The 14,444-nt window shown below is 34.2% G+C and overlaps 1 pseudogene; it reads right to left on the bottom strand.

The window, feature by feature from the left end:
• Positions 1–510: 510 nt before the first annotated feature.
• LOC105545654 lies at positions 511–1,774 on the bottom strand (annotated as a pseudogene).
• Between the last annotated feature and the right edge of the window lie 12,670 nt (positions 1,775–14,444).

Raw genomic sequence — 14,444 nt, 5'->3', positions numbered from 1 at the left:
ACAGGCGCCCGCCACTTCGCCCGGCTAGTTTTTTGTATTTTTTAGTAGAGACGGGGTTTCACCGTGTTAGCCAGGATGGTCTCTCGATCTCCTGACCTCGTGATCCACCCGCCCGTCTCGGCCTCCCAAAGTGCTGGGATTACAGGCTTGAGCCACCGCGCCTGGCCTCACACTTTCTTAAAAATTAAGGTTTATGTTTTTTATTTTGTATTTGTAATGTACCCTTTTATGGAACTTCAAAAGAAAATCTTAATTCAAATTAATACCTTTAAAAAGAAATAAACACTCAGTTTATTTTCAAGAGTTTGTATAGGGTAGTAAATGCAGGCCACATTTTATATTTTCTAAACACCAACTATTCTATTATAAAATAAAAAAGTGGTATGTTAACTATTATAAAGGGTGAAACTATTATATAAACTTTAATCTAAAAGGCTGCTTTCTGAATCTGCATCAATGTAATTTCATGATTCTTTACCAATATTTATAGAAAGAAACTCTATGATCAAATTATAATTCACCTTCATGCCCCACATGGGAAGTGATAGCTGAATATATGTAGGAATATAATTCATTGTCTGCTCTTCCACTGAGGAGTAGCCCTGTGTTTGTCCAGTCTACATTCAGAATTTTGTCTTCATGAGCAGCTAGATCATAGAATGGAGCCTTAAAACTTCTTGTATTCTGCAGCTTGACAATGTCACCTAAATATACTGAAATAAGCTGCTGTTCCTGAATTGAAGACCATTTTACGGATGTCACCCAGTATGTGAAATTGGGGAAAACAACAGCAAAAAATCTATCTTTAGTTTAGGGATCCCAGTTTTATATGCGTGTCTGTGCTTCCAGATGCTAAACATTTACAAAGTAGAGAATAGACTATACAATACTTTATTTCCTGACAAAGTTGGGTTAAGACTGCTGAATTCAACGTCCCACACTCTAATTGTGTGGTCCCAAGATGCACTGCAGATTCTTTCAACATTTGACCACAGAACCAAGGAAATTGCTTCCTTGTGGCCAGAGAGGGTTAGCAAAAGAGTCCTTGTTAGTCCCAATTGCTCTGTTTTCTGTTTCTTTCTCAATTTGTGGATTCCCCCATTTCGTCTTCTTTATCTATAGGGACTGTAAACTAGATATTTAATATTTTATCTCATCAACCACTGCAAAATATAGTTTCTGAGCTATCAACAGCTATATAATCTACATTTCCAGCATGATCTCTGCAGCAGTGTAGGGCTGTCCCTGTTTCTCATTAAATTCTACTCCAATAAGACAATACTCTAATCAATGGAAGAATTCAGTAATAAGCAAGACATACTGTCTTTTTTCACCCAGGCCACATTTTTCACAGCATCTGTATGTCTCACAACCATCATTACGGAGTTCTCTTCCAAAGATCAGAACCCAGAAGTCTTATAAGAACCAGTCAAGGTACATTCCTCTGACCCTTTAATTGAACTGCTCCGGTCATCATAGAATATGCATTGCTCTGGCTGGTGGGCAGTGTACTTCTCCACATACTCTAGTTCCAGAATCTCTTCTGATGAGATGATCTCCAGGTCCACGTGTTTGACCAAGGAAATTAGCAGAAACTGGCCCTCAGTAAGGAAATCAACTCCACATGTGTGTAGAACTCATATTTATCCTTCAGCAGTTTATTCATGATGTTACTAAGGTCAGCTACTTCAGAGGCAGCAGAGATTGAGAAGAGAACATCATCTGTGATATATTTCTTGTTATCACTGTAGAAGCGTGTTTGGAATGGAGACATGGCAGGGAGTACACACAAGACTTGCCCACAGAAACATAGGGGTTGATATTCAGAGAACAAGAGTTCTGGTCTCTTAGGATTAAAAAATGGCAGCTCAAAATTAGACTGAATATGTAACTGAGAAGCTCCATTTGAAAGCTGGCTTCCACTTTGTTTCCTTGTATCTCTTCCTATATTTTTAATTAATTATAGAATCACATATATTTGATTTTACAAAAGTAATATAGACAGATTTAATGTACCTTAGTTTTCCCCAGTGGTAATGTCCTGCAAAACTGTAGCACCATATCACAATCAGAATATTGAATTGATGTTGATACTGTGAAGATATAGAACATTTTCATCACCACAAAGAACTCTAATGGTTGCCATTTGTAGCCACATTCACTTTCCTCTCACACTCCCAACTCTACTCTCACCATTCCTAATACCTGACAACTATGAACCTGTTTTCCATTTCTATAATTTTGTCATTTCAAGATTGTTATATAATTGAAATTATACAGTCTGCCCCTTTCGGAATGGGCTTTCCTTACTCTGCATGATTATTCAAAGATTCCTCCAGGATACTGTGTGTATTAATAGAGATTTTTTCTTACTATTTCTGAGTACTATTCCATGTATGGGTGTACTAGTTCATTTAGTCAATCACTCATTGGAGATCATTCCAATTATTTGTGGATGTTTTATATATATAAACAGATACATATATATATATACACACACACACACATGTATCTGTGTATATATATACAGAGATATCACAGATATATATGTACACACAGATATATATGTGCATATATATCACAGATGTCAAGATATATATATCTTGTATATATCACATATATAACTATCACATACATATATGATATATATATCACATATATATGTGACACAGATATATATGTGTGTGTATATATGTACCTCACATGTGATATATATATATATATATATATCACAGTTTATTTATCCACTCATTGATTGATGGGCATTTGGGTTGGTTCCACAATTTTGCAATTGTGAATTGTGCTTCTAAAAACATGCAAGTGCAAGTACCTTTTTCAAATAATGACCTCTTTTGCTCTGGGTAGATACGCAGTATTGGGATTGCTGGATCAAACTGTGGCTCTACTTTTATTTCTTTGAAAAATCTCCACATTGTTTTCCATAGTGGCTGTACTAGTTTACATTCCCACCAGCAGTGTAGAATCTTGTATCCGGAAATTTGCTGAATTATTTTATCAGTTCTAGAAGGTTTCTGGAGGAGTCTAGGGTTTTCAAGTAAACGACCATATCATCAGCAAATAGGGACAGTTTTACTTCTTCTTTACTATTCCCTGATCACCATACCCAAGGCAACATCTACTGTTTTTGATTTTTTGATTATGTCCACTCTTGCAGGAGTAGGGCAGTATCACATTGTGGTTTTGATTTGCATCTCCCTGATCATTAGTGATGATGAGCATTTTTTCATATGTTTGCTGGTTGGCCATTTGTATATCTTCTTTTGAGAATTGTCTATTCATGTCCTTAGCCCACTTTTTGACGGGATTTTTTTTTTTTTCTTACTGATTTGTTTGAGTTCATTGTAGATTCTGGATATTAGTCCTTTGTCAGATTTATAGGTTGTGAAGATTTTCTCCTACTCTGTGGGTTGTCTGTTTACTCTGCTGACTGTTCCTTTTGCTGTGCAAAAACTCTTTAGTTTAATTAGGTCCCAGCTATTTATCTTTGTTTTTATTTCATTTGCTTTTGGGTTATTGGTATGACCCCTAAAACATGATAAATGTAAATAAGTAGAGAAATAAATATAAAAAGATGTATTTACTTATCAGCTTTGTCCGCTGAAAGGCCTGAAAGTTAACAAGCACACCTCAGAACTTGGCCTTATATACCGATTTTTACTGAAAATGAAATTGGAGCTCCTTTGGAGAAATGTTTGATTCCAAGGCTAGGGGGAAAGAAAAAACAAATGAGCATTGAACATCTTGTTATTCCACAATATAAGAAAGTGATGACAGAATGATACAGCCATGTCAAAAGAACCCAAAAATTAGTTCAAAGAATCTCCCATTGATCAAAACAGGAACACACTGAGCATTCAAAGGAATAATTGTATTAGTGGATTATAAATCATTGATTAAAATAAAGACCTATGCATCTACACTGACATAAATAAATAATTAAATGCATCATATGATGAGGAATGGGATAATTATGTAGTTTCAAAGTACCTCTCCATGAAATGCTTATTTACATCGAGAAAAACTGAGTATCTTTGTAGTGCAGAAGCCTAGAGACCCACCCTCATCAGGTGATTACTGTTAATTTCACCTGAAATAGGACAAATTGTCATTGTGGGTCCTTTCACAGAATGCAATAAGAAGTCATAACATCTCTACTGTTGCAAAAATGCATAATATGAATCTCATCCTGAAGAAATATCAGACAAACTCAAATTGCGGAAAATTTTGTGAAATAATTGGCCTTATAATCTTCAAAAACTTCAACATCATGCAAATTAAGACAAGAGTAAGTAGATGTTCTTGACTGAAAGAGACAAAAGGGACACAAAGCCTATGTGCAATTGGAGTCCTTCAACTGGATCACTTTGCTGTAAATGGTATATTTGGAGCAACTGATGTGCTTTAAATCTATTCGATGATGAGATTATAGTAACATATCACCTTAGTAGGAAATATTAGGTACTATTTCAGCATTATTTCTATAAAATGTTTCTATCTATAATAGCACTCATCTCACTACATTCTAATTCAAAGTAAAGTATTCTAATTCAAAGTAAAGTTATTGGATTTTATCATTTATAGTGTGTAGTATGGTGTTTTATGAAGCAAACTATAAAATGAATAAAATAATTATCAATTTAATTCAAAGGTAAAATAAATTCTAGAATGTCTATATTGTTAAAAAGTATACTCAGCAAAAAATAAAATTCAATGGCTAATCAGGGAAACCAGGCATTTCTTAGTCTAAAGTGAGAAAAGAAATATAAATGATTCCCAAACAAAACCTTTTCAATGGAAATTTTAAATTTTTTGAAAATATTCTTTTAAATATTTATACAGGTTAATCCTCTTGCTTCCCAAACCAATAGTGAATTATAGAAATTAATTTTCTGCTCATTTTACATTCCAGTATATATATATATGCATATATCTGTATTAAGTTTTCAAGCTGATTTTTTAAATCTTCATTTTTGTGTTATAATTGTGTAATTGCCCAATTTGTTTTTCTGACTGAATTTTGCTTATATTCTTTTTCCATAGCTATTTCCATAGCCCCTTTTAACCTTTTGATCCAATAATATTTCTACTCCCCAAATATTTGTCAGTATCACAAGAGTAACTCTTTCAATTCCCTTGTATAAATACACTTGTTTGGAACCTTTGATTATAGCAGTAACACAAATGACAGAAGGAGGGAATTGAAAGTATCCCTTTACAAAATTATGAAGCAATATGTGAAGTGGTATAATATTATTTGAAGATTAATGATAATGATGTTTATTGTAAACTCTAAGGTAACTAAATAAAAGTAAGAAAATAGACATAATTAATAAATAATTAGCCAATAGTGAAGCTAAAGGGTTTTATAAAAACACAAGAAGTTGACAGAAAAAATAATGAGGAACAAAGACACAAAAAAGATCCACGACATAGAACAAAACTACCAAAGGATTGTAAATTTCAACCCAGCAATGTGAATAATTACATTAAATGTAAATAGTCTGAACACACCAATTAAAAGATAACTATTGTCCGGCTTGATACAAAGTCAACACCCTCGCATGCAACACCCTTTATGTACAAAGACATAGATAAAAGTAAAAGAATATAAAAATAGGTGGTATAAGCTCCAACTGGAAGAAAATTGGAGTGGTTATATTAATATTAGACAAAGTGGGATTCCAATTATTTTAGTAGTTACCTTAGAATTTTCTTTAGGTAATTTCATGGTTTCAGCCTCAGATTGTCTTTAATCCATTTTTATTTGATTTTTGTATATGATGAGAGATAGGAGTCAGACTTACTCTTGATCTATCCCCCCAAAAAAGAGCCTAAAACCAAGTCTCAATGAGATTCATAGGAGAAAAAAAAAATTGATTTGCTCGAGAACAAAGAAAACAGATTCTGTTTACTTTTCATCAGAAATAGTCAAAACCAGAAGTCATTTAAAGTGACATTTTAAGTGCAGAAACTAGAAAACAAAACAAAACAACAACAAAAAAGAACAAACTGAAAAATAGATAAAATTGTTGACAGAAAGTGTATATGCAGTAAAAATAACTTTGTAAAGCAATGTTTAAATGACATTTTTTATAAAAGATGAAAACTGAAAAAGCTTGTCACTACAAGACATGATAAAATATCTTTCAATCTGAAAAGAAATGATAGTAGATGGAAATTCAAATGTACAGAGAATAAAGACCATTGGAAGTCTGTGAGGAAACTGTTTTCCAAGGTAAGTTAATTAGTTGCTCAACATGGTCATAAATATCTCATGTTTTGTTCTACCCTCCAATTTGACATCCTTAAAAAATATCATATGCAATATGTCTGTCAATGTTCTAAGCATCACTTTTTGACACAACTACTAGAACAAATGGAGGGGATAATTTTCCTGAGTTTTTAAGGAGTGCAAAAACTTTTACCAGAGACTTTAGAGCAAGTAACTTTGGCCCAAATTGAGTCATGTGTCTATTATCTAGCCAATCATAGCCATGGTGCTTGAATGGCTATGATTAGTGTATAACAGTCACCTGAAATGGAGTACATTACAAGGTTTCACATTGAAAGTTCTCACTTCCATGAGTATGGAAGCTCCAATGTTCACTCCAAGGTCTAAATATTTTTGTCTATTTACCTTCCACTAAATAATGCTATTTAGCTCTAATTGGCAGTCCGATATTTACATATTTAAAATGGGAATTATTCCAATGATCTGTCTTTGAGTGGTTAGCTGTGAGGTTTTAGGAATAGGTAACAATATGCCCCACCTTTTATAAAAGGTCACAGATCCTTTATGAAAACTTGAACTATAAACCTTTAGTTCTCAGGATGAATTGAAGATTGAGGGAAGAGAGAATATAGAAGCGGACATCTGAAATACATTATTTTGAGAAACAAGATCAGAAAATGTTTCCCCGTGGCATATGGGTTCACTTACCTCTAACTACAGAAGCAGGAACTTCATCTTTGGGATCTCCAATGTAAAATATTCCCAAGCTATGATGAATACTATTGGCCAACTAGGTCAAAGAACACTAAAGATATTCAATCCACCTTCAGATTTAGCTCTGTCCACAGTAAATGTTTCTGGGATTCTGGGTTGATTCTCAAAATTTTCTTAATCTTTTATCCTTTCCACATTCTATAGGCATTATCTTTTGTATCTCAAAGTTTTTACGATCAGTTTCTAGCTTCTCTGCATCCCATCTGGACACAATTAGGGTTGTCTTTACTAAGGGCAACACTTTGAGCAACAACAGACTCTCTCAGTATGCACCTCCCTCTGTTTACTCCTCTCTGCTTTCTGTAAGACCTGTCCCTTCTTGCTTCTTTCATTCCAGATGTCCTCTGCCATCTCCAACTCCACAAAGCCTACCATCCTTGCAGACCTACTCAATGTCATCTTCTTCAGCAACACATCCTTGATCAATTGTTCCTAGATTTTGAACTGTAGTTACACATCTCAGAAAAGCTTTTAGACATGCAGAAAGTCAAATGTTTGAGAATGTTTATGGCAGTATTGAATGCAACAGTGAAATCTTGGAAATAAACTAAATGCCCAATGATAATTTTATTTTGCTGAGTGTCTACAATAGAATATACTAGAATGAATAATTCAGTATATACGGCTTATACATAACATAAATAAAATAAAATAATATAACAATTAAAATGTATAAATTAAAGCATGTTTACCAACTTAAATCTCAAGCCAAATATTAAGGGAAAAAAAGAACATTTTAGAAGAAATTTTGTAGTAGAATAATATTAATGAGATACTTGCAAACAGATTAAACATTGTTTAGACATGTATGCATGTGTGCAGATATATAATTTTCACAAAGGAACACAGTTATGAGGCCATAGAAGACAAATGTTGAAGCGGAGAATAGAAGAGAATGATCTTGGAGACAAACCTAAAATGTGATAATTTCACATCTGCTTAGAGGAAGAAAGGTGCATCTTTCAGATTGCACCATAAAAAAAAGAGCTATTCAAAGAAATGAACTTAAATTCTGTCAAATTAAAACATAATTCTTTACCATTGGATTATCTGTCTTATCTCTACTGTCATATTTTACCAAGAACACTTTTCTTAAGCTCATTCGTATTTGAATTTCATATGCCTTGTTGTTAACCCAGTTTCTGACTGAACTCTCAGAACCTGGTGTACACTTAAACTAAGCTTTTCCATCACCTCAGCATTCTTTCCAGAAGTTGACTTTCCCCTATGTGCTAGATTATTCTATTGTTGATTTGGTTTTGCCGAAAACTATGTGGGCTATAATTGCTCTTCTTTTAAAGTGTCAGCATAGAGTTAGTCAAAAGTAAATGTACACAAAATTGGAGAGTCAAGATGACATGACTGTATATTTAGAAAACCCCATTGTCTCAGCCTAAAATCTCCTTAAGCTGATAAGCAACTTCAGCAAAGTCTCAGGATATTAAATCAATGTGCAAAAATCACAAGCATTCTTATACACAAGTAACAGACAAACAGAGAGCCAAATCATGAATGAACTTCCATTCACAATAGCTTCAAAGAGAATAAATTACCTAGGAATCCAACTTACAAGGGATGTAAAGGACCTCTTCAAGGAGAACTACAAACCACCGCTCAGTGAAATAAAAGAGGACACAAACAAATGGAAGAACATACCATGCTCATGGATAAGAAGCTCACCTTTCATTCTGAAAGATGCACCTTTCTTCCTCTAAGCAGATGTGAACTTATCACATTTTAAGTTTGTCTCCAAGATCATTCTCTTTTATTCTCCACTTCAACATTTGTGTTCTATGGCCTTAATATTGTGAAAATGGCCATACTGCCCAAGGTAATTTATAGATTCAATGCCATCCCCATTAAGCTACCAATGACTTTCTTCACAGAATTGGAAAAAACTGCTTTAAAGTTCATATGAAACCACAAAAGACCCCGCATTGCCAAGACAATCGTAAGCCAAAAGAACAAAGCTGGAGGCATCATGCTACCTGACTTCAAACTATACTACAAGGCTACAGTAACCAAAACAGCATGGTACTGGTACCAAAACAGAGATATAGACCAATGGAACAGAACAGAGCCCTCAGAAATAATACCACACATCTACAGCCATCTGATCTTTGACAAACCTGACAAAAACAAGAAATGGGGAAAGGATTCCCTATTTAATAAATGGTGCTGGGAAAATTGGCTAGCCATAAGTAGAAAGCTGAAACTGGATCCTTTCCTTACTCCTTATATGAAAATTAATTCAGGATGGATTAGAGACTTAAATGTTAGACCTAATACCATAAAAACCCTAGAAGAAAACCTAGGTAATACCATTCAGGACATAGGCATGGGCAAGGACTTCATGTTTAAAACACCAAAAGCAACGGCAACAAAAGCCATAATTGAAAAATGGGATCTAATGAAACTAAAGAGCTTCTGCGCAGCAAAAGAAACTACTATCAGAGTGAATAGGCAACCTACAGAATGAGAGAAAATTTTTTGCAATCTACTCATCTGACAAAGGGTTAATATACAGAACCTACAAAGAACTCAATCAAATTTACAAGAAAAAACAAACAACCCCATCAAAAAGTGGGCAAAGGATATGAATAGACACTTCTCAAAAGAAGACATTCATACAGCCAACAGACACATGAAAAAATGCTTATCCTCACTGGCCATCAGAGAAATGCAAATCAAAACCACAATGAGATACCATCTCACACCAGTTAGAATGGCAATCATTAAAAAATCAGGAAACAACAGGTGCTGGAGAGGATATGGAGAAATAGGAACATTTTTACACTGTTAGTGGGACTGTAAACAAGTTCAACCATCATGGAAAACAGTGTGGCAATTCCTCAAGGATCTACAACGAGAAATAACATTTGACCCAGCCATCCCACTACTTGGGATATACCCAAAGGACTATAATCATGCTGCTATAAAGACACATGCACACGTATGTTTATTGTGGCACTATTCACAATAGCAAAGACTTGGAATCAACCCAAATGTCCATCAGTGACAGACTGGATTAAGAAAATGTGGCACATATATACCATGGAATTCTATGCAGTCATAAAAAAGGATGAGTTCGTGTCCTTTATAGGGACATGGATGCAGCTGGAAACCATCATTCTCAGCCAACTATCGCAAGAACAGAAAACAAAACACCACATGTTCTCACTCATAGTTGGGAATTGAACAATGAGATCACTTGGACTCTGGAAGGGAAACATCACACACCGGGGCCTATTATGGGGATGGGGAAGAGGGAAGGGGGAGGGATGCCTTTGGGAGTTATACCTGATGTAAATGACGAGTTGATGGGTGCTGACGAGTTGATGGGTGCAGCACACCAACGTGGCACAAGTATACACATGTAAGAAACCTGCACTCTGTGCACATGTACCCTAGAACTTAAAGTATTAAAAAAAAAATGAATGACTTTCACTCTCTGAAGGTCATTCTCAGAGATGATAAGGGTCAGGTGTAGGTTTAAGAGAGTTCCAATTTGTCTTCCACCTTTCCCACTTATGCAGCTCTCCTCTCCTGCTGCTATCTTTCCTGACACAAGTCCCCTACCAGGAACTTTGCTGTAATCTTATAGTGGCAGAAACCATTCAGAATCCAAATTTCCCTATCAATCCCTTTGTTTAGTTTTAATCAAGCAGCCGGTTAGAGATATTTCTAATTTTCAGGTTTCCCAGAAAGCTACACCCTTTTCTTCTGTGTCAGGGCTAATGAGCATCTTTTCTCTGATCTTTCAATTACCATTCAGACCTTGCTTCCCCATTTCCTCCCACAATTGGGTAAACTCTAATTCTTGTAATAAATATCTATCCCACAGTCCTCATAATGATTGTACTTTCTTAGTTGAACATCAGCTGAAACAACCATCATCCCCAAACCTGAGTATATTCTTCCCTCCCTCTCCTCATAATAGCAAGATTTGTGCAGGAAGTAGTATAATCACATTAATTATCTCACGAGTACAAAGTAATAAGACTACCAAAATGACTTTCCACTTCTCCACTTTCACCAAGAACATTTTATCTTTTATTCAGTAAATTTATGAGACTGTAATGACATTCCTGTGTTTGGAATGAAGCTTGTTCTAAGTTGATGGAAAGGACCACATTGTATGCATGACAGATGTCCTTGCAAAGCAGGAGAGAATACCAGTAAGTCTTAATGGTGTTAACTTGCTGATGGTATTCTTCAATAAAATTGTCTTTTCTTGCAAGAATTGGGTCCAATACTCATAAACACATATGATTGTGTTAATCAGCCTTGCTGATTAGCTATAAAGATTACATTTAGAAAGCATTACTGATTAAACTTCAGTAACTGTTGCCTGAACCTTCCAGATAAGAATTAGCCAGCCCGGCAACCAAGACTAATAAAACCATTGTCAAGTCTTGGACCCTCTTCTGAGCTCCCAATAAACAGTAATCAGGATCTGGAGCTTTGACCCAGAACAAATTCACAGAACTTACTTGCTGTGCTTTGCAAATAAATTATTATGTAAATGTATATGCAGTTAACCTGTACAACTGGCAAGTTAGCCATATAAAAATAATTGCTTTAGTAAGAAACTAGAATTCTTGAACAATAGAAACAAGAAAAGCATTACTTGGCATACTGGTAAGAAAAAATATACTTCTGTCAATTCCGGACCTTCTATACCTTCACCCACCCTATAGCCCCATCTATGTTCTTATGTGTCAATTAACCTACTATTAAACAACCAATGTAATTCCATTCCCAATCATCATCAGATTTATCGTATATATTAGAATAAGTTGAATCTTTGAAAGGAAAGTTATCCACTAATATAAAATCCAAATATATCCACTAATATAGCAAGCCTTCTAGAGTAAGGCAATATAGGATATTTATCTCTACATTTATATAAATATAATATTCAACATTGATTTCTTATATATTAATCATCAGAACTTAATTATATTACTTAAGATATATGAGTCTCAGTTTCCTAATCTGGAATACGGGAATAAATATCATATTCACCATATAGGATAATTGTGAAGATTAAAATATATGATTATGTTATTCTTTTTTTTTTTTTTTTTTTTTTTTTTTTTTTTTGAGACGGAGTCTCGCTGTGTCACCCAGGCTGGAGTGCAGTGGATTATGTTATTCTTAATACAATGTTTAGCATATATATACTTATGTAAAAATAGATTTTATTAACTTATTTTATTCTTTTTTTTCATACAGAGAAACACTCAGATCCTAAGGGTACTCTTCATTCTGTCTTGAAAACTATAAATAAAGTCCCCAAACATTTTCATCACCCAAATGTATTTATGTCTCTTCTCAGTTACTCCCCCACTCCAGGGGCAACCACTGGTCTGATATTTATCACCCTATGTTAGTGCAGTGGGTAGAATTTTAAGATGAATCCCAGGAAACAATGCTTTTCATAGTCTCCTCTATCAATGTGGGAGCAACCTATGACCCATAAACATTTTCATATGAATAGAGTTTTAGAATATGTTCTTTTCATTATTTGACTTCTGTCACTCAACTCAGTATTTCTGAGAACTATCCATGTTGTTACATGTATCAATAGTTTGTTCCTTTTAATTGCTGTGTTGTATTAGATTTCATGAATATATGTATATAGCACTTAATATTCTTATTCATGGTACTCTGGTTTGTTTCTAATAATGTGTGTATATACCATATTTTATTTATCCATTTATCTGTCTATGGACATTTGGTTTCTTTCTATAATGTGGCTATTGTGAATAATGCTGCACAAAACATTGAAGTGCAGATAGTTCATCCAGATCCAGATTTCAATTCTTTGGGTACATACTCAGAAGTAGGACTGCTGGACTGTATTATGGTTCTACTTTTTATTATTTTTGAGAAATCTCCATACTATTTTCCATTAGCAACTGAATAATTTTACATTCTCAAAAGTAGTGTAGAAGGTTATAATTTCTCCACATCCTAATACTTGTTATATTTTTGTGTGTGTTTGTTTTGTTTATAACAGCTATCCTAACTGGTGTAAGGTGAAAACCTCATCAGTTGATTTGTTTCCTGATGAATAGTAATGTTGAGAATTTTTAATGTACCTGTTGAACATTTAAAATGTCTCTTCAAGTCCTTTACTCATTTTTAAATTGGGTCATTTGTTTTTGTACTATCAAGAGGTAGTATTTCTGTTTTTCTTTTTTTTGTTTTGTTTTGTTTTGTTTTAACTTGTATTTTAAGTTCAGGGGTACATGACCAGGTTTACTACATAGGTCAACTTTTGTCATGGAGGTTTGTTGTACAGAGTATTTCTCACCAGGTATTCAGTCTAGTATCCATTAGTTATTTTTCCTGATCCCCTCCCTCTTCTACCCTTCACCGTCTAAAAGTTATGCATGTGTGTTGTTGCCTTTCTGTGTCCCTGTGTTCTTATCATTTAGCAACCACTTATAAGTGAGAACATGCAGTGTTTGGTTTTCTGTTCCTGTGTTAGTTTGCTAAGCATTGTGGCCTGCAGTTCCATCCCTGTCCCTGCAAAGGACAGGGATTCTTTTTTATGGCTGCATAGTATTCCATGGTGTATATGTACCACGTTGTCTTTATTCAGTTTATCACTGATGATCATTTAGGTTGATTCCATGTCTTTGCTATTGTGAATAATACAGCAATGAACATATGTGTGCATGTGTCTTTATAATAGAATGCTTTATATTCCTTTGGTTATATATCCAGTAATGGGATTGCTGGGTTGAAAGGCATTTCTATCTTTAGGTAGCACTTTTCAAAATAAGAATAGATGCAGAAGTTCTTTATTGTAACTCTTGAGTCATTCAAAAAGAATTTCCTTTCAGAACATCAGCAATGTCTACTTAATATAAGTAAAGTTACATTAAAACTTTCAACTGACATCAAAGGACCCAAAGTGCTTCTGTATATTACAGAAGTGAAGAATTATACATGTACTCAAATATACAGAGCTCTAGTTCATATATGGAAAAAACTATTTTACCTTCTTTAATACACATTTGGAAAATACATTTTAGAACTGAAAGGACTGTATGTTAACAATTAACTATGTGAATGGAAATATGTGCAAACCTATATTCTTAACTGTGAATTTTTTTAAACCATGTTTTCTAAATCCTTTGTAGACATTATTTTATATATAGCCCTTTGCCTCCCTCCAAAATAGATAGCATATGCGTCAGAAATGACTTGATTTTATGTCATATTTTTCTTAATATGAAAATTTTAGGTTTAAAATATGAACTACATAATCAAAGATGACTTTTAAATCCATGAAAACATACATTAAAATAGAAACAAAATTTTTGCCCTTCCCAGACACTATTAATACGTACCATGAATTCTAAGCTTATTTCTAGTTTTCCCCAAAATATATATAGCTCCA

The sequence above is a fragment of the Mandrillus leucophaeus genome, unplaced genomic scaffold, assembly GCF_000951045.1.
Source record: "Mandrillus leucophaeus isolate KB7577 unplaced genomic scaffold, Mleu.le_1.0 Scaffold334, whole genome shotgun sequence".
Lineage (NCBI taxonomy): Eukaryota > Metazoa > Chordata > Mammalia > Primates > Cercopithecidae > Mandrillus > Mandrillus leucophaeus.
This window is presented reverse-complemented; position numbering and strand designations above follow the sequence as displayed.